Below are 21219 nucleotides of genomic sequence, written 5' to 3'. Positions count from 1 at the left end.
GATAAAACGCACATTCTGCTCAATAAACTATAAGAGCCCCTAAGCTCCCCTATAATTATAAAATAACTCTAATGTAAAATTAATTTAGAGAAGCAGGGTGGTGGCCCAGTTAAGTGCACACATTACCCAGGCTCAGGACCCCACTTCCCACCTACAGGGGGGACATTTCACAAGTAGTGAAGCAGGTCTGCAGGTGCCCATCTTTCTTTCTCCCTCTCCCTCTCATTCTCTCTCTGTCCTATCAAGTATAACAGAAAAAAGGAAAATAAAATAGCCACTGAGAGAAGTGGATTCACAGTGCTGGCATCATGCGCCAGGGATAACTCTGGTGGCATTAAAAAATAAACAAAACGGGGTCAGGCGGTAGTGCAGGGGTTAAGCAACATGGCGCAAAGCACAAGGACCAGCATAAGGATCCCGGTTAGAGCCTCCAGCACCCTACCTGCGGGGGGGGGGGGGGGGGGGGGTGTCAGTGAAGCAGGTCTGTAGGTGTCTATCTTTCTCTCCTCCTCTCAGCCTCCCCTCCTCTCAATTTCTCTGTCCTATCCAAGAACCACAAGGGCAACAAAATGGGGAAAAATAGCCTCCAGGAGCAGTAGATTTGTAGTGCAAGGCACCAAGCCCCAGCAGTAACCCTGGAGGCTAAATAAATAAATAAAGTTTATATCAGAAATCAAACTTAAAATGAAAAAAGCAGAGGAAACTAGCAAAATATGGTAGACTACAAGACCTTATATACTTCAATACATTCACAAACATCTATGCATAATAGCATACTTTATAACCGCAGTTTGGAGAGTCCAGAATCAGCAAGAAAAGGCTTAAATGTTTATGAAATAGTATTACCTTGTAAAGTTTGTCATTTAAAAAATACTATAAAGTGGGGTCGGGCAGTAGTGCAGCCATGTAAGGTTCCTGGTTTGAGCCCCCTGCTTCCCACCTGCAGGGGGGTCGCTTCACAAGCAGTGAAACAGGTCTACAGGTGTCCCTCTTTCTCTCCCCATCTCTCTTACCACCTCTCTCCACTTCTCTCTGTCCTATCCAACAACAATGACAGCAGTAACAACAGTAATAATAACCACAACAATGATAAAACAACAAGAGCAGCAAAAGGGGAGGGGAAGTAGCCTCCAGGAGCAGTGGATTCATAGTGCAGGCACCAAGCCCCAGCAATAACCTTGGAGGGGAAAAAAAAATACTGAAGTACATCAACATTTTAGTATGAACTGATACTTCCAAATTATTAAACGGGCCATTCCCTGTGACAAACTACATTCAGAAAAGTAAGTAGCAGGGCTGGATGGTGACATACGTGATTGAGTGCACATGGTACAATGAGCAAGGACCCGGGTTCAAACCCAGTAGCCAAATGCAGGGGAAAGTTTTGTGAGTAGTGAAGCAGTGCTGCAGGTGTCTCTCTGTGTTTCTCCCTCTCTACCACCCCCTTCCCTCTTGATTTCTGGCTGTCTCTATCCAATAAATGAAGATAATTTAAAAAATTATTAAAGAAGTTATCTTTTCTATAAAAAAAAAGTATGTAGCTATTTCATGTTTGAGTGTCACAACAAAGTCATATCTTTTTTAACTATACTGCAAGCTTCCTAATTATAAAAAATAAGTCATTACAAATAACAGCTAGTGTTGGCAAAGGTCAAAATTTTTTAAAGTTCACATAGAGTCATTAGCATTTAGGAAATTTAATTATGAGTCAATCTTGTCAACTCTCAACATAAAAAGGATTTAACGGTGCAACTGACAATGAGGCCCAAATAGTAAGTTGAGTTCTATGAAATTCTAGAAAGAAACATGCACCATAAAGAGGTAAGCTGAATGGAAGAAGCTTCTCCAGACGCAGGATTTCTCCTGTCAAAGTCAAGAAAATTCTTCCCCAAAAGGAAAGCTAGAAGACAGAGAATAGGGGTCGGGTGGTGGCGCAGTGGGTTAAAAAGCGCAAGGACTGATGTAAGGATCCTGGTTTGAGCCCCCGGCTCCCCACCTGCAAGGGAGTCGCTTCACAGGCGGTGAAGCAGGTCTGCAGGTGTCTATCTTTCTCTCCCCCTCTCTGTCTTCCCCTCCTCTCTTCATTTCTCTCTGTCCTATCCAACAACGAACAGCGTCAACAATGGCAATAATGATAACCACAACGAGGCTACAAGGGCAACAAAAGGGGAGAAAAAATGGCCTCCAGAAGCGGTGGATTCATGGTGCAGGCACTGAGCCCAGCAATAACCCTGGAGGGAAAAAAAAAAAGAAGACAGAAAATAGAGAACTGATCCGAAGACACTGTCTTGTTAAGGAGACTGTTCGCTATCAGACCAGAGGACATACCTGCCTAAGACCTCAGAAGCCCCTGGTTCAATCCTGGGCTCTGCAGCAGTTCTCAGGAGAGTCTATCTAGCCAGTCATCCATATCATTCTCTCTCACTTAAAAAAAAAAAAAAAGAAAGAAAGGAAAAGAAATTCTTGAAAAAAATATTTTATAAACAAAAGCACCTCAATCCAAAGGCACCAATAAAACACCAGAGTGAAGGTTTAGTTCTTACAGAGATCAGGGGTGTAACTTGAACAGAAAAAGAATGATTCAAAAGCACAGCCAAGACTGTATACACTGAAAATACAGCTTTCCTTAATCATTCTGACAGGCTTATGGGGGGGGGGGGGGACTGATGACATTCAAAGGGCAAGCAAGATAGCTCACCTGGGAGGTATCTGCTTTGTCATGTATGTGACTCAAGTGCAAGTTCAAGCAAGACCCAGTACATTGGGGCAAGTTTCCAATATCTCCAATTCTGTGATGTCTTTCTCCCTTTCTCTCTATCTGAAAAGGTTAGCCAGAAGTGGCTACACCCTCACAAGTTTTATTTTAGCATCCAAAATTAATGTCAGAACAGTACTGGTGTTCAATCAAGCTAATGACAAAAAGTAATGCACTGGGGGTCGGGCGGTGGCGCAGTGGGTTAAGCGCATGTGGCGCAAAGCACAAGGTCCGGCATAAGGATCCCGGTTGGAGCCCCGGATCCCCACCTGCAGGGGAGTCACTTCACAGGCGGTGAAGCAGGTCTGCAGGTGTCTATCTTTCTCTCCCCCTCTCTGTCTTCCCCTCCTCTCTCCATTTCTCTCTGTCCTATCCAACAACGAACAACATCAACAATGGCAATAATAATAACCACAAGGAGGCTACAACAACAAGGGCAACAAAAGGGGGAAAAACGGCCTCCAGGAGAGGTGGATTCATGGTGCAGACACTGAACCCAGCAATAACCCTGGAGGAAAAAAATAAAAAAAAGTAATGCACTATTGAAATCTTTAAGTTTAGGACTGCTTTATTACTAGACTGTTCGTAGGCATGCAAAATGACATGCCTGCTATGGGAATATTTTGGCAGTTTCTAAAAAAGTTAGAAATGCATTTGCCCAGGTGATAGATAGCATAGGGATTATGCAAAAAGGGCTTTCATGCCTGAGGTCCTAAACTTAATCCCCAAGACCACCACTAAGCCAGTTTAGCAGTGCTCTGGAAATAAATATATACATACACACAAACACACGTGAGCACACACTATAACCTGACAATTCCAATCCTAGAAATTACCCCAAGAAAATAGAGAAAGAAAAATTAAATCCACAACAAGGAGAGAAAGAGACAGAGAAGAAACTATACGCAAATGTTTGTGGCAGCTTTATTCATAACATGGAAAGCAGTAACAAACATTGGCCTGAGGAATGGATAAATGCTGAGATACATCCACAAATGGAAAGTTGTTCAACAGAGAAAAAAAAGCTGCAGATATGCACTCAAACAAGGATGAATCTCAAATGTATTCTGCAAAGTGATAAAGAGGCTATATTCAAAATGTACATATAACACAGTTCAATCTGTATGATGAAACAAAACTGTAGGTACAGAGAATGAAACAATGGTTGCTAACAATTAATTGAAGTGGGAAAATTTGACTATCAAAAAGAAACATAAGGGACTATTTGGGGGTAATGGAGTTATCTTGGATCTTGTCTATGAAGGAACTGAATTTTAGTGTGTGAAATTAAATTTAAAAAAAAACAATAGAGTTCTTTATGGCAAAATCATAATTATCTGAAATGCTGGAAAAAACCTATTTTCTTTAAATTTTCTGGCTAATCCATGGATGTATTTCATATCAAATTTTTGCCATTCAAAATAAAATCTTTCTTTTTTTTTTTTTTACTTCTAGGCCTGAACGCTAAGTCTGATGCCTATATGTATTATTTAAAGTAAGGGAAAATTATTTGTTTGAGATTTGCCTCATCCAACTGTGAGGAGGCAAATTAAATTGCTTTGCAGTGAGCACAGTACCTCAGGAGACTTTAAGTCAAGGTTCTTCCATGCTAAAGTTCCCCCAATAAAAAAGACAATGATTAATCCATCCGCTCAACAACTAGATAATCTTCAGAAGCTTATGGTGTATCAAACACGGGAATAGCAAATAAGTAAATAAGACAAATACAATCTCTAACATCATATAATCTACACAAACAGTAAAATACAGGAAATGTGTTCCCTTAGAGGGTACACATCAGGTGTATATAACCTAACCATACAAGTGCTAAGTCTCTCATTACCCTGCAGTATTTAAAGATGGCAAAATGTTAAGACCACATATAAAGAATACGTAAAGATGACTCTAAAAACAAACAAACCTTAAAAAAATAAAAAGGGGTTAAATGCAGGTGGCGCAAAGCGCAAGGACCCACGTAAGGATCCAGGTACAAGCCCTGGCTCCCCACCTGCAGGGGAGTCGCTTCACAGGTGGAGAAGCAGGTCTGCAGGTGTCTATCTTTCTCTCCCCCTCTCTGTCTTCCCCTCCTCTCTCCATTTCTCTCTGTCCTATCTAACAAGGATGACATCAACAACAACAGTAAAAAAACAAGGGCAACAAAAGGGAAAACATAAAATTTTTTTAAAAAAAAATAAAAAGAGGACCATCAGACTGTGGCTTGTACAATATGAGAACTAAGATAGTTGGAGGGGACGTGGGGGAACCACAGACTTTGGTGGGAGGGTGTTATGACGACTTAATTATCATGTTTGATTATGAAAAAACTCCTCAATCTGATAATTCTGTGAAGCAATGTCAATGACTAAGAGAAAACATTTTTTTAAAAATCCTATCCCCAAACAATACAGAAACTACTTCTGTACAGCAAACTCCTCTCTAGAAAAATGCCAGACATGGAGATTTATTTCTGAAACCTCTATAGCAAACTGCTATAGAGGCACCTGTGGGTGCCTCTCTGTCTCCCTCTCCCTTCTCAATTTCTCTCTGTTCTATCACATAAAGGCAAAGAAGGAAAAAAAGAAAAGAAAAAAAAAAAAAAGGTCACCAGGAGCGGTGGATAAATTCATGGTACAGGTACCATGCCCCAGTGATAACCCTGGTGGCAATAAAATTTTTAAAAATTAAGGAAGTTTAAAGAAACTAAAACAGAGACAATTACAACCACGCCCTTGTTTCTTTCTATTATGAAAAAGGAAGTCAAGATTTGTTTAAGAAATAAAAAGAGCTGCCTGCAGGTACTTTGGCATGAAGTTACCATGTACAGAGGTAAAATTATTTAACCCCAAAGACTGCAGAGTGTGTGATGAATCCTGGCTACGCCCAACTTACTGAAACATTTTCCATCTCCAACATCCTAATTACACAATGCTTCTGAGGCCACAGTAGGGCCCACAGGACTAGGGTTAATAACTTAGTGTCAAAAAGCCAGGAAAGCTTTCAACAACTGTTAAAGAGAAACAAACACAAATTAAAAGAAAGTGCCTGTTGGTATGTATATATTTACAAAGGAAAAAGCAAAAGGAAATGTACTGGCATCTTGCTGATGGGACTAAGATAGCAAGGAGTCCCTTTCAAGAAGCAAAGAGTAGATGCAAAAGAATGCAAGTACACAGTTCTTTTCTGCAAGTTCCTGCAGTCACACCTGTTTTGGAATTCAGAATTCGGGGGATTTCTGCTGATTACAGTGTGTACTCATCATATATATATCCTAACACCCTAGAGAAGGCTGAGATGGCACAGAAGCCTGAAAGAGCATGGCATAAGCAAACATTACAGTGAAACTGAAAACACAGCACACAAAGGCAACAGGTTTTGTGCAAAAACTCTACGTGTGCCAAACAAAAGAAAGCAATTCTTCCGGTTTTTAGAGCAACTGAGACATTAGAATTCTCAGTACAGAATGATGGTTCATTGAAGCTACTACACCCCATGACTCCATCATCACTAAATGTACGTGCAAAATGTTACTGCTAGTCTCTTTATCATGTGAGAATAATTCGAAAGTTTTCCATAACATGTCACCTAAACTCTTATCTATCCTAAATTTTGTATCATGAACTAGCACACTGGGGCAGGTGAATTCATGATGCAGAAATCTCACCCTTGAAATCTCTATTTTAGCCACTACGCATAAAATGTTTACTGAATGATACTGCATGTACTGATTTCATCATAAAATTATTTACTCTCATCTAAGCATAAGGAAAATATGTAACTAGTAAAGGTACTTACTCCTGGTTCCGGAAGGGCACAGAATCAACTGAGTGAGTCATAACAAAAGGACCCTCAGTAACCATAAAACTAGACTATTACAGTACATTTATGTGAATATATTTACTGGCTATAGAGGACATATAGTAAATGTAATATGCTATGACCGAAATAAAGTATTTCCTATGTGGGAAAAAAAAAAACAGCCACCAGTTCTTCTTCAGCAAGCATTTAGAAGTACAGTATAAGTGTGGTTATACGACATTACCATTAAGGCCTCCCTAGTCCTTATCTGGCATGAAAAATACAAATCAAGTAGTGGAACAAGTGACGTAGGAATAGAATTCACACTACAATGCAAGAGGTCTTGGGTTCAACCTCCAACAGCATTAAAGAAAAGTAGCAAAAAAAAAAAAAAAAAAGTAGCCAGAAAGATGGCTCAGTAGATAGACATCACATTTTGACCTAGTATGTGTGCATGTGTGTGTGTGTGTGTGTGTGTGTGTGTGTGTGTGTGTGTGTGTGTGTGTGTGTGTCACACACACAGGACAAGGAAACAAATACACACACACATATACAGAGAGGGAGAGGGAGGAAGCGACTAGGAGATATGTATGAGGTAAAGAACTCAATCATTTATAAGCCTACAGCACAGTGTACCTGCAGAAATCCTAAAACAAATCAATGCCCTAGGTCCATTCCCAGATTCAAATAAATCAGCATGGACAGAATCCCACTATCTTATCTTTTTTTTAAGGTCTCCAGAAAAACGTTCATGTGACCTTAGGATCAAGTACCACTAGTACAGCTGCCTTTTCCACAAACCTTTTTATCTATCAGTAAGTGGGAATCTTCCCTGTACTTCAACAAAATACTCCAAGTACCATTTTTATAATTGTCTGTTTTCCTTCTCTTATTTACTATCAAGAGAAAATTTTCACTTGAGAGGTTTAAATAAATACAGACATCAAAAGTTAGTTTAGCTTGTTTGCTATTCTCATTCCCTATAATCAGGATTTCATTTGTTCAGTCTTCAAAAAGCAATACCATTAGTAATGTACTTAGATAGCTAACAACATAGTAAATATACATTATTCATTAATTTTAAAAAGGAATACTCAAAATTATTTTAAAGAGCTAATTATAGTTGATATTTTGTTTACAAGTATTTCTAGAATCTCAAATATATAAAGAAATATTAGCTACAATCATACTTTCTGACACTCATATGATTAAAAATAAAAACCTCGGGGGTCAGGCAGTAGGTTAAGCGCACATGGCGGCGAAGCTCAAGGACTGGCGTAAGGATCCCAGTTCAAGCCCCCAGCTCCTTACCTTCACAAGCAGTGAAGCAGGTCTATCTTTCTATCCCTCTCTGTCTCTTCCTACTCTCCCCATTCCTCTCTGTCCTATCCAACAACGACAGCAATGACAATAATAACAACGCCGATAAACAACAAGGGCAACAAAAGGGGAAAAAATAGCCTCCAGGAGCAGTGGATTTATAGTGCAGGCACCAAGCCCCAGCAATAACCCTGGAGGCAAAAAAAAAAAATTCAATAAGTTGCCTATTATCTTTCAAAATGAAAACTGGCATTACAAGATTTTACATGTTTAAATTTTACTTTACTTTTCATGATTTCCAGGTTCCTGGTGTAAAAAGAAGATAATGTCATATAAAAAAATGCATAGACAAAAACCAGTTTCATAAAAATGTCACCAAGGACTGATACCCTCTGGTTCACCTCTACAACACTCCAACACTAGGCTGTGTCTACATGCCAAATTAAGGTTTTATTCAAAGGCCTGTGGCCATTATTTGTGCACCATATAACTTGCGAAGTACCATTAATTTCTTTCTTCTCTCCTTATGATATCACATAGTATCTTTGCCTGCCATGTGAAAGTATTCACTGTTAAGACCGTAAAATAAGTATTTCACAGAAACAGAAAATAAACATGACACAGACTGGGTGTAAGAGAAAAAATATTTTCACTTCTCTTTTTACTAAAGGAAACTCTGACTACAACTATGACTCTGATGTTTCATACTCTTTATTTGATTGCCAAGCATACAACCTGAAGTCAAAATGGAATAAATTTAGCACATACACACACACACACACACACACACACACACACACACACAGTACTTTTCTAACCTGTATATCTACCAAGCATATCATACAGCCACTTCAACTTAAAAACTTTTAAGGTAAATAAGGAAGTAGGCCAGCAAGATATTTCCTCTGGGATGATCCCCAATATATCATGTGTAAGACCCAGGTTCAAGTTCAGTCACCACCACATTGGGGAAAGTTTGCGTGGTCTCTCTTCCTTTATTTACTAGTATTATTTTTTTTCCCCAGGTAGGGAGAGATAAGAGTGTAAAAGAGTCACAGTACTAAATCTTCCTTCAATGCAGTAGGAGGCTGGGCATGAACCTGGGCAGTGGCTAAGCAGTGTACTATCCAAGCAAGCTGTTTTGCCAACCCTGTCTCTTTTCTATTTCAAAGTCAAAGTACACTTTATTCAAGGTGATATGCAATGAAAACAGAATGATATGTTAAAGTCCACTGACAGGAAAGCATCCCACCCCAGGATTCTACCTCCTTTCCGCAAGAAGACACAGACTTTCAATTTTTCTGACCATAATATAGTCATACCTGAAAAAAATCAGGAGTCATAATATAGCTCAACCAGCAAAAGCACAACTTTACTTACTTTATTTATTTATTGGATAGACACAGAGAAAAACCTAAGAGGGGAGGTGGCGATAAAAAACAAGTAAGAGAAAGGCTCCTGCAACACTACTTCACCATTTGTGAAGCTTTCCCCTGTAGGTGGGAACTGGGAAGGTGAAACTGGGTCCTTGTGCACTGCACTAAACCAGGTGCGAGACAGCGCCTGAGCCCTAAAAGCACAGACTTTAACAGATGTAGGACCCAGGTCCTAGCCCCAGGTCATCACAGTGGGAGCACCAGCACAGGGAAAGCTTCAAAATAGGTGAAGCAGTAGTGTGACTACTTCTCTGTCTCTCCCTTTCTGACTCTCACCCTTTAGAAGGGGAAGGAGGGAGACTAGACAGTGACTCACCAGGTAGCGTGAGCATACTGCCATGCACAAGGCAGAGGGTTCGAGGCCCCAGTCCCCACCTGCAGAGAGAAAGCTTCACAAGTGGCGGAGCAGTGCGGCAGGTGTACAGGTGCCTCTCTTCTCTTTACCCTCTTTGTCTCTCACTCTCTAGTAAAAAAGAAAATAATGTCCCAGCAAAAACTCTAGCAGCAAAAAAATTAAATATGAGAATCATCTCAAATCTTACCATTTGTAAGTTCCATCAACATAATTATCCTTCAAAAAGATCAATGGACTGATTCTGTGTATTTTTAATAATTACACCAGCTACAATTATTTTCTCTGTATATATTCATAGACGCATCTTCAGACATGTGGCACAGCAGTATATACAGAGACATCTTTAAGCTAACAATCTTCTTGAAAATAAAAAATGTAGGGGCCAGGCAGTGGCATATCTGGTTTAGAGCACATCACCATACACAAGGACATGGGTTCAAACCCCTGGTCTCCACCTGCGGGGGGGGGGGGGGGGTTCATAAGCAGTGAAGCAGTGCTGAAGGTGTCTGTTTCTCTCCCCTTCCCCTCTTCCCTCTCAATTTCTCTCTGACCTAATAAACAAAGAATATATGTATATCCCAAGCACAATTCTACTTCTGCATTTTCTGTAAACAGACTAAGTTTAGGTTGCTTTTTGCATGCTATTGTTGTTACTGTTGACTAAGGAATGAAGAAGTGATTTCTCTGTTTGCTTCTTTCATTTAAGATATTTTTTTTTAACTAAAATTTCCCAAAGCCTGAAGATACAGATAGATACTTGTACTAAAGATGGCTGATTGACAGAACTTGCCCTTGAGCAAAACTGCCCAGAAGACCCGAATCTTTTTCTGATCCTCGTTTGGTCTGAAAGAGCAACACACTAGCAATCAGGATAATAAGACACTGCGACCTGAGCATTTCACTCAACCTTCCTATTAGTACAATGTGTTTCAATTTTAAAATTCTGAATCTTCACTGATTAGCTATTCCCCCACCATCTTTTCTTTAAGTCTCCTTTCCTCCCACCTCACTAAGATTCCATGGTTCAACGTGAACTCTTCCCCACAAACTCCCATTTCATTGAGTTACTATGGATAATTCTCCTGCAGGTAGGAAAAATGAACAAATCTGAAGAAATCAAAGGAGTGAGTGGTTTTCAACATGGAAGGCAGAAAACTCTAAAAAATGGAATTTTTTTTTTAAAGAAGTTTACAGGGACAAATGTCATTTCAAGTTAAAATAGTTTAGGGCTATAGGAGACATGGGTCAGCAACCTTGATTCCTGGTCGTACTTAGGAGCACCATGGATGGCACTAAAGTATTCCATGGATGGTGGACTGGTGCTTTGGTGTCTCTCTCCACAGATTAGAATAAATATTAGACCAGGGACTGGCAGTTAAGTGCAAGGCCCTGTATTCATTCCCTTATACTGCATACAAAAGTCAAAATAGTATTATGATTTTTGTGAGAAAATGTTACAGTTATGCATCTTAAATAAGCGATTTTAGTTAATAAGAAAAACTCGCACTGTTTAGCTTCTAAAATATTCATAACTGGGCATACTTAAGATTAAAATATAGACACTGTTTCCTAGTAGTTTATCTGTTACATTTGTACAACACTTTAAAGTTCAAAGTGCAATTAGATGCATTATTTATTTTCATTCTAAGAACAAGTGAATATAGTGACCACTACTGATTGCCTCTCTAATATCCATTTTCCCACAACTTTTTTTAAACTCTCCTTCTACCAAGAAATATAGGAAATACATACATTAGTGATATACAATATATACAATAGGGATATATATATATATATATATATATATATATATATATCCCTATTACCAACTGCAGGAGATATATCCTGATTATTATGAACTAGTCATGATAACCCTAGTTCCTTTCCCATAAATGGTTAGAAAGTATACGTGACCTACATTCTGGTCAATAAAACATGAAGGGGAAAGAAAGTAAGCTTGTAAATTGGTACAAAAGATTTCCCGGGTAATGCATGTCTTAATGTGATCTTGCTCCCAGTCTGAGGATAAATGCAACACACAGACAACAGAATTATCCAGGCCTCAGGATGGCAAGCCAAGGCTCTGGAAACAACAGCTCTGCCCTGTCTCCATATATTGGTGTTTCAATTCAGGAGCTATGCACTACATATATTCAGTCACAATAGTGTGAGAAGACAAAAGAAAGAGCACAGCCCACTCCAATACAGACTTCCATCTTTTACAATGAAAAGCTCTCCTTCCTACTTGGGCTGAACTAGGCCAGACAGAGGGATATTATAAACTGTCCAACAGATGTGTTTTGCAGTAACTTCAAGTACAATAAGAGGATGGTATTTCCTCTTCCAAGGGAAAATTTCCTCTGTTCCCCAGCAGTCTGTACACAGTTTGAGGACATATAAGAAGGTTTCTTTCTAATCCTGATGCTATATAAAATCTGAATGGTCTCATCGGACATGGATCAAAAAAACATGTGACTTGATAGCCAAACAACTCACTCTAAATTATAACTACAAATTCAAGATTAAAAGAATTTATCAATAGTTCTTTAAAAGATGATGAGAGAGAAGCAGAGAGAGAGAGAGAGAGAGAGAGAGGAGGGAAGAAAAACTTAAAATCCAAGGTCAGGCAGTGGTACACCTGATAGAGGCACATGAAGACCGAGGTTCAAACTCACAGTTCCCACCTACATGGGGAAAGAAGTTTCAAGAGCAGTGGAGCAGTACCGCAAATGTCTCTGTCTGTCTGTCTGTCTGTCTACCTGCCTGCCTATCTATCTCACTTCCCCTTCTCCATCTCCCCCTCCATTTCTGTCTCTATAGGTAAAAACAAAGAGACCACAAGGAGTGGCAAGCACTGTTCACCCCCGTGACAAAAAAAAAAAAAAAAATTAAATAACTTTTATTTTGAAGAGAAATTATAGCCTCTAATTCTAAATTCTAAGAGAGATTGTAATACTCTAAACTCTATTTTTTTTTATTTATTATTGGATAGACAGAGAAATTGACTGGGGAGGGAGAGGGAAAGAGACAGAGACAACAGCAGCCCTGTTTCAGCACTTGTGAAGCTTTCCCCCTGCAGGTGGGGACCAGGGGCTTGAACCTGAGTCCTTGTACACTGTAACGTGTGCACTTAACCAGGCGTGCAACCTCCTGGCTCCTAAACTCTAAATTCTAATCATCTAAGAGAGATTACAAATTAGGTGATACTCTAGACAAAGAGAAAGGCATCAAATCACTGAAGTTTCCACCAATGAAATGGGGACCAGTCGCAAACCTGGGTCAAACACATGGTAAAGTAGTGCACTACCCAGCAGAGCTATTTTGCCAGGCCAAGACAATCTGAATGAAAAGGCAAGGCCTTGCCTCCCAGTTTGGATTCTCCTTAGATCATTACAGTTCTACTATATCTATACAACCAACAACACATCACCTGTGATTTCCAGTTTCTATATCTTAAACAAGATAGACATCTCTCAAAGGCTTGATAATAGTCATACTGCACAATCTATTTCGATTTCATATTTGTTGTTTTTTTTTTGGGGGGGGTTATGTTGAGTTTGTTGGTTGTTGTTTTTTTTTCCTATTCATGTAAAGTATTTCACCCACACCTTTTTCAACTGCGGTTCGTTTGAGCTACCCATTTTCATATCTGTCACTGGTTCTCATTTAAACACCTTTTTTCCCTTTACAGTTCACTAAATAATGTTCCATTAAACTATGTAATTAAAACATCAAGTTCAGTTGCCATTAACAATTTGTTGGGTACCAACAAGTTTTTCTTAGTAACATACAATATACAGGTAGGAATAAAATCTCAAAAACAGGGGCCGGGTCATAACACACCTAGTTAAGCACACTAATTATCGTGTGCAAGGACCCAGGTTCAAGCCACTGCTCTCCACCTGCAGAAGGGAAGCTTCATGAGTGGTGAAGCAGGTCTGCAGGTGCTTTTCTCTATCTCACCTCCTCTCTCAATTTCTGTCTGTTCTAGCAGGTATAATAGAAAGGAAAAAGAAAAAAAAGTAAATCTTAAAATAAAAGTTCAAAAGCAAGCTATTCAATGCCACTCAATGTGGTATCAAAATCCAGCAGTACATAAATGAAGAGTTTCACTCATATCTCACATGGGTTAAGCAAAGGTGGGATAAGAGATTCCTGTGTGATAGACTGTCCCTGGGAGTGTTTTATTTTGTTTTGTTTTTCCTCCAGGGTTATTGCTGGGGCTCTGGTGCATCCCGTGAGTACCCATTTATTGGGGAAACTGACGATCCTTCCTAGCCGACTGAATCCACATGGATCCCAGTCACTTTCAAAGCCAGCAATAAGCAGACATCAGGCTTAACCTGACGCTGTTGGCTGGCTACAGAAGAAGGGCAAACGCTAGAAGAAGAAGAAGTGCCTGCACTGCAAATCCACTGCTCCTGCAGCCATTTTTTTCCATTTTATTGGATAGGACAGAGAGAAACTGAGAGAGGAGAGAAAAACAGAGAGGGAGAGAGAAAGACACCTACAGACCTGCTACACTGCTTGTGAAGCAAACCCCCTGCGGGTGGGGAGCTGGGGGCTCAAACCTAAATCCTTGCTCGGGTCCTTGTGCTTGTACTATGTGCACTAACACCTGTCCCCCTGGGAGCAAATCCCTCTACCAATTAAAGAAAGATGTGGTTAACAGCCTCTTTTATATCTCTTAAAATATATCTACTCGGGAATCTGTCTAAGGATCCCAGTTACAGCCCCCAGCTCCCCACCTGCAGGGGAATCGCTTCACAGGTGAAGCAGGTCTGTAGGTGTCTGTCTTTCTCTCCCCGTCTTCCCCATCTCTCTCCATTTCTCTCTGTCCTATCCAATGACAACGATAATAACTACAACAATAAAACAAGGGCAACAAAAGGGAAAATAAGTAAGTAAAAAAAATCTTTTTTAAAAAATGTATCTATTCCCATATATCTTTCTCAATTTATGTATTTTGATAAGTTCAAAAAGGCTTCTATGCATGGATAATACACAAATTAAGAATTCTAGCAGCCCAGGAGGTGGTGCAGTAGGTAAGAGTGCTGAACTTACAGGTATGTGGTCCTGAATTCAATCCCTGCCATTTCATATGCCAGTGATACACTGATATGCTCACTTTGGCACATCCACCTTCTCTTTCTCTCAAAATACTAATAATTGTTTTTTAATAGAATTGCATTGCTAGCAAGATAGCTCGAGTGCATAGTGTGCTTGCTTTGTCAAATACATGACCCAGGTTTGAGTCCAGCCCCCATGACAGAGAAGGGAGTTTTGGTGCTGTGGTGTCTTTTCCTCTGTCGAGGTCTTTCCATCTTAAAAAGTAAGCCTGCAGAGGTGAAGCCCTGGTGACAAAATTAATTAATTAGTTAATTAATTAAAGTAAAATAAAATAAAAATTCAAGCACGGCTCTGTCCTACAAACTGACACAAAAGTAATCCATTAAAGCAGTTGAAGCTACGTACAGTCTGCGCCTAGAGATCTTGTCACTAGAGAAATGCAGATAATACCCCAAAGCTGCCATTTCCAAAGGTATCAAATCTTAAAGAATTAACACTCAGACATGTACTAATAACATTAATCAATACCACTAAGTGTCAACTGCTTGAGAAAAGACAAAACAAAAAAAAAAGGGGGGGGAGAAGGAGGAGGAGGTGGTGGAGGAGGGTTAGAAAAGACTGTAGGTGGTTCAAAGATTTTGAAGTCAGAAAAAGGTCAGATTTGAATATGCCCTCTGCTTCTTCCAAAATGTTTAAGTAGTTAGTTGCTAATAGTTAAGACTCTTTCCTATTCTGAAAAGTAAGGGTTATGCCACCTAACTCAGAGTTATCCTCACAGTATTATTTATGGTCCTCAAACAAATAAGTACTTACTAAATTATATAGGTCTTGTTACTGGAAGGTTCAAAAGGTAATCCAAATTCAACTGCAACACAAATCTCTTTTTTAAAGAAGTATTGAGAAGAATTGGTAAACAGCATCAATCAATCACCCCTAAAAGATGACTTTTACATGAACTAAAAAAAATAAAACTGGTATTATACATACCAGATGGTATTTTTGTAATCACTCCTTTGATTAAATTATTTTAATGGCATCAGATACAGAAGATAACTAAAACCCTCTCACATACTTTTCTGAAGAAGCTTCACATTTTACCACAGCACTACTCGAGTAAATTCTTTCTAGGTATAAATGGGTTCCTTATATTTTACTTTACCACAGGAAATCTTGCTTTCCAATGTATTAACAATAACATAACTACCCAATGACCTGCATTTTGTCTCGTCATCTGATACTTCTGTAGTCCCCCAATTTAGTTTCATATATCCTTTTAGGAAACCCCTTGGAAGTAAACCACCACTTGTTTCACTTAGGGGGGAAAAAAAAAAATCTGAACCAATAAACTACAACACCAAAATAATGAGCTATGTATGTCCAATATGGCCATGATTACAGGATGGATCTGAAGGGGTCACAGTGAAAGAAGTAAATGAAGAGCTTCCAATTCCTTCCTGAGTCATGGTTTTACAGTCTGGATTTATTGCATGTAAAACCAATTACCAGATTACCAGACACACCCATTTTCAAATGCAAATAAAGCAACATAGCAAAGCCAAAGTACTTTTCTGCTTTCCTCCATTAGCATGAGAGATACAAAATTACTATTCTGCTACAATTTCTTTCCTTAAACTCCAGATCTATGTTGGCCTCCCTGTCAAGGGGAGACTTACACATTTGGACCTTCACCTGACTCATTTTTAAACAAAAGGCATTCTGAACTCCCATGGTCTGATCCCCACCTACTTTCAGTTTCCTCTCCCACAAAGATCTTCTAAGACAGTATTCAAGTGTGCAACTCAACAAGTCCCAATAATAACCAACCAACACTACTACCTTCACCTAGAACACTATGCCACCCCAGACCCCATGTTGCCTACTCAGATATTTAAGGTCTAGTTTTATGTACCAACTCGAATCACTCAGAATTCCACAAAAGAATTAGACACACACATACACACACTTTCCTGTACCTCTAATAAAACCCTCAGGAGTCTTTGTTGCAATTATTTCTGTGTATGTCTGCTTTTCCCTTGAAGATAGCCAATGGTGTCTCCATATTCTACCCACACTTTCATCCTCACCACACCAGTACAAGTCCCTTGCACAAGGTTCAGGCTGAACTAAACTGTTCTTTGACTCAAATAAATCACTTCCCTGGGTTGAAGACTGTGTTGAGTCAGTGCTTGAATATCTGATGATGAAAATGTCAGTAACTGCATAATGCATTAATTTCAAATTGGCCAGTGAGCACAATAACATATTAGTAAAGTCAGTCAGTTGCCCAGATCCTCCAAAAGAATTTCACTCACAGCAACTATCCGTTCCCCCCTTCTAGTAAGACCTACTCATATCAGATACATATCCAGAAATGCAAGCTCCCCAAAAGCAAAAATCTCTATATACTCTGTTGAAGGCCATGTGGTTATCTGACATCTTTTTTTTTTCTAATGACCATAAATGTAAGTTGCATCTTTTGTTGAACTATGTAGGTTAATGTATACAGAACTTGAAAATAACATTTTATTTTAGCTCAGAAGACATGGAGTGAAGTTTGGGGATGTGCACATCTCTTTCACACTGCAACCAACTATGCACCCCCAATTTTTTTTTTAATGTCACAAACCAACTCTCATTTCTGGTAGAGAATATTTTCTTAAACTAGCCTCACATCTTTCTGATACTAAACTGCTCTTAAGATTTCTCTGATATTTTTCTTCCTAGGAATAAATGCAAGTATGTATGTACACAGCTGCAAAAAAAAAAAATAAAAGTAGGTATTTGTAATTTCAAAAAGCATTCCCACTTTGCGGGAGCACAGAATCTCATAGCATGAGAGCAGAAAAGCCATTCTTATCATTATCTCAGCAAAAATAGAAATACAGACTTATTTTAACTTCTCAAAACTCAGGAGGGCTTTTCATTTCCCCCTTAACGCCAATGTTCTAACAAAGGGTGTCTGTCACGTAAAGCAGGTCATTTGCAGACCAGCCTTGGAAGTCACTACAACAAAGTAAAAAAAAGAAAGAAAGAAACAGTTCCCACAATGTAGCAACAGTGTCCATCTCCCAAACACCCTGGCTCCCCCTCTCCCACCCCTTAACTTTTTTCTTCCTTCCTGGGGAGCACTGGATTGGCCCCAACACAGGCCTAAACTCTCCACCACCACCATCCCCCCCCCCGCCTGCACCCACAGGTCCCCAATAGCACCCGCCGCCGAGAAGCAAATGTGGGGAGGTCCCTGAACCCCGGGACCCGGCCCTCCAATGTGTCACTTCCCTTGCAAGTGGGATAAACAAAACAATCCAGCGCCGTAACAGTAACCATTTGAGTTAAATTCTGCATGCAAACACCCTCCCACCCCCATGCCTCCCTTAAGTTTGGAGCCGAGTCAAAAAAAAAAAAAGCTCTATCAAAATAGGTGAATCTCTGCCCTGCCCCCCTACCTCCTTTTAAAACAAACAACCCCCAAAGGGAAGTTCTCCTCCCCCGCCACACACTCACATACACACACACCACCGCCGCCACCACCCCCAGGAATGAATGCCGGCCCCCTGTCACCTCCTCCCTTTCCACCAGCCCTCCCTTCCTCCCTCCTTTCCTCCTTCTCTCCTTCCCTCCTCGCGAGGCCCCGACCCCCAAACCGGCGGGGGCAATTGGCAGCACGCAGCCCCGGGAGCGCGCGGAGCTGGAGAAGCCCCTCCTCGAGGGAGGGAGCCCCCCGGGCTCGCCCGCCGCCCTCGCGGGGCCCCACTCGCGCTCCGCAGCTCGGGCAACTTGTGCAGCCCGGCCCGGCCCGGCCAGACTCGGCCGACCGCCCGGGGCCCCTTCCACCCCCCAAGCCTGGGCTCCCGCAGCCCGGCTGCGGCCCCCGCCCGCCCGCGCCTCCGAGCCGCTTGCAGCCGCTCGCCCACCACCCCGCGGCCCCCGCCGCCCGCCGCGGCGCCGCCCCCCCACCCCACCCCGCCCCGCCGGCCCCCGGCCCACCCAGCCCCACCCGGCGGGGAGCGAGAGGCGGCAGCGCCGAGCCTGCAGCCGGCCGGGCCGGGGCCGAGAGCCCCGGGAGTGAGGAGGGTGGAGGGGGAGGGAAAAAGAAAGGGGGACCAAAAAAAAAGGCGCTTATACCTCAAGAGGCGCGGCCACGAGCAGCGAGGTCGGTCCGGGCACGGGCGGCGCCCCCAGATCTGTCTGTCCGTCCGTCCGTCAGCGGCGGCGGCGGTGGCGGCACATCACAGTCACCGGCGGCTGGAGGAGGAAAAGCGATCCGCGCAGGGAGGGAGCGAGCAAGCGAGCGAGGCCGAGGGAAGAAGGAGCGAGCGAGCGAACGAGGGAGGGACGGAAGGAGGGAGCGCGGCTCTGGCTTGGACTCGGTCTCCGCACTCCTACTGGTGCCTCCTACCGCCGCCTCTGGCCGGAGAGTTGCCGCCCGAACCGCTGTTGTCGCCACCGATGCAGCCGGGAATGAATGCACGGCGTCGCCTCGCTTATCCGGAGGTCAAACATCCTCCTGCCTCGGGCATCCGGATCGGCGCCGGACCCGGAAGTGAACACATGGAAAAAAAAATTAAAAAAAAAGGAAAGCGTCTCGAGCAGCGGCAACCCCCCAAGCTGCCTGCATCGGCGAAAAGAGCCGAGTTGAGCCGAAGGTTGCAACGACGTACTCGGATTGGTCGGCTCGCCGACCGGAAGAGTAAGAGCGCTGTCATTGGCTAGAAAGCAGTATAAAAGGCCACTCCTTCTTCCTCACCTCAGTGCAAGAGGGGGAGTATGGAGTGAATGAACAGGCTTGTGATTCTTTAGGTGAAGCCATGGTAGAGGCTTGACTAGAGCTACTACGGAGAGAACTGGAAAAGGACGCTTTCACGACTTAGGAGAGTTACCAAGAAGTCTGCTTCTTGACTGAGCACAAGCCTTAAGGGCGCCATCGTGCCAAACCAGGATAGGGAGGTTTTCCAGTATGTGCTGAGAAGCAGCTCTGCAGGTGCTAAAGAATTATAGGGCCCTGCCTAAGGGAATGGTATCATTGGATTTATTCACTGCCCCCACCCCCAACACACACACAGAAACACACACTTTCTTTGTAAACCCAGTGCTATATTAAGGACTCAGCTGCTTGGAAATTGTGGCTCACATTTTCCCCTGGTTGACTATATATATATATAGAAAGAACTCCCGTTTGTAAACGAGGTAATGTGGGAATTATTATCTCATATTTTCATAGGAACCTCCTGAAGTTCAAGAGGCTAAATCAGGTTCTCAAAATGTAGAACATAAACTACAGCGAGTATTTTCTGTCTCTACACTGCAGTTCACTCTATCCACATAGAAAAGGACAGGAAAAACAGGGCTGGGTGGTAGCGCAGGGGGTTAAGCACACATGGCGCAAAGCTCAGGGACCAGAGTAAGGATCCAGATTCGAGCCCCTTGCTCCCCAGCTGCAGGGGGGCCGCTTCACAAGCGATGAAGCAGGTCTGCAGGTGTCTGTCTTTCTCCTCTCTTCTTCCCAGCCCCTCGATTTCTCTCTGTCCTATCCAACGACAACAATAATAACAACAACAAGGGCAACAAAAGAGGAAAAAAATAGCCTCCAGGAGCAGTGAATTCATAGTGCAGGGACCGAGCACCAGCAATAACCCTGGAGGCAAATAATAATAATAATTTACAAAATGACAGGAAATTGCACTATTTCCTCTATTATAGTTGATCAGGATAAAGAGGTGTCACTTTGCAAGACCTCTTAGGAAATCGATCCACCACGAAGGGATCACAGAGGACTCTCGAAGTTTTTTTGTTAGTCTTTTGTTTGTTTGTTTGTTTTTGTTAGTCTTAAGGTTACTCGTGTCTAAAATGCTCTCACAGAGCTAAGACACTCAGGGGTACTTGAAGAAAAATCATACACTATGGTAAAAGATTCATCAGTATTTGTGATTTTGTATATCAAGAAACTTGAGTTTTCTCACTCAAAACACTAAAAGTCTCCAATGAGTCAAATTTGCTTTAAAATAATTGAGAATTTGGCTCTTTCTCCCTTAGTTCCTTATCCCTTAGTTCCTAAGTGACCATAGTGTTAACGTGTAACCTTCAGAAGGGTAGTTAGTATGGAAAGACGCTATTTTAGTAGTGAGTGCCTTTTTTTAGCTCATTCCTCGTGCTCTTTTCCAACTGGAAACTAAGAAGTGACTGGTATCGCCAGACATAGAAGAGTAATGATAGTTTGAACATTGCTACTGTGATAACTACACGACCATACTGTTAGAAGTTCATAACAACTATGATTTCTTTGTAATTAGACTTGGGAATTACTTGTCTAATCAAGTGACATATTCCAAAGTTTCTGATCTTGTCCAGAACTCAATACTAGACAAGAAATTAAGTTAGCCTGATCTCATTAGATGGGAAAGAAACATGTATAATTCAGAGAACTTGATTGTCATTAACAACCAGAAAACATTTTATACTTTGCTTCAAAAAAAAAACTTAGATCAAGA

General features: G+C 41.5%; 1 protein-coding gene across 10 annotated transcripts in view; it reads right to left on the bottom strand.

Moving 5' to 3' along the window:
* CSNK1G3 (casein kinase 1 gamma 3) overlaps positions 1-19265 on the bottom strand; it is a 113455-nt gene extending 94190 nt beyond the window's left edge. For 4 of the 10 annotated variants that reach the window (XM_016190189.2, XM_060177497.1, XM_060177506.1 and 1 more), the window contains exon 1: positions 18857-19264. The gene's annotated coding sequence lies outside the window, so the exon portion shown is untranslated. Of the gene's footprint in view, positions 1-18856 lie in introns of all 10 variants that reach the window. The other 6 variants (XM_007527657.3, XM_007527675.3, XM_007527666.3 and 3 more) reach the window with 2 other exon arrangements.
* Between the last annotated feature and the right edge of the window lie 1954 nt (positions 19266-21219).

Source organism: Erinaceus europaeus, chromosome 2, assembly GCF_950295315.1.
Source record: "Erinaceus europaeus chromosome 2, mEriEur2.1, whole genome shotgun sequence".
Taxonomy (NCBI): Eukaryota; Metazoa; Chordata; class Mammalia; order Eulipotyphla; family Erinaceidae; genus Erinaceus; species Erinaceus europaeus.
The sequence above is the reverse complement of the archived record's forward strand: the minus strand, read 5'-3'. Positions and strand labels throughout refer to the sequence as shown.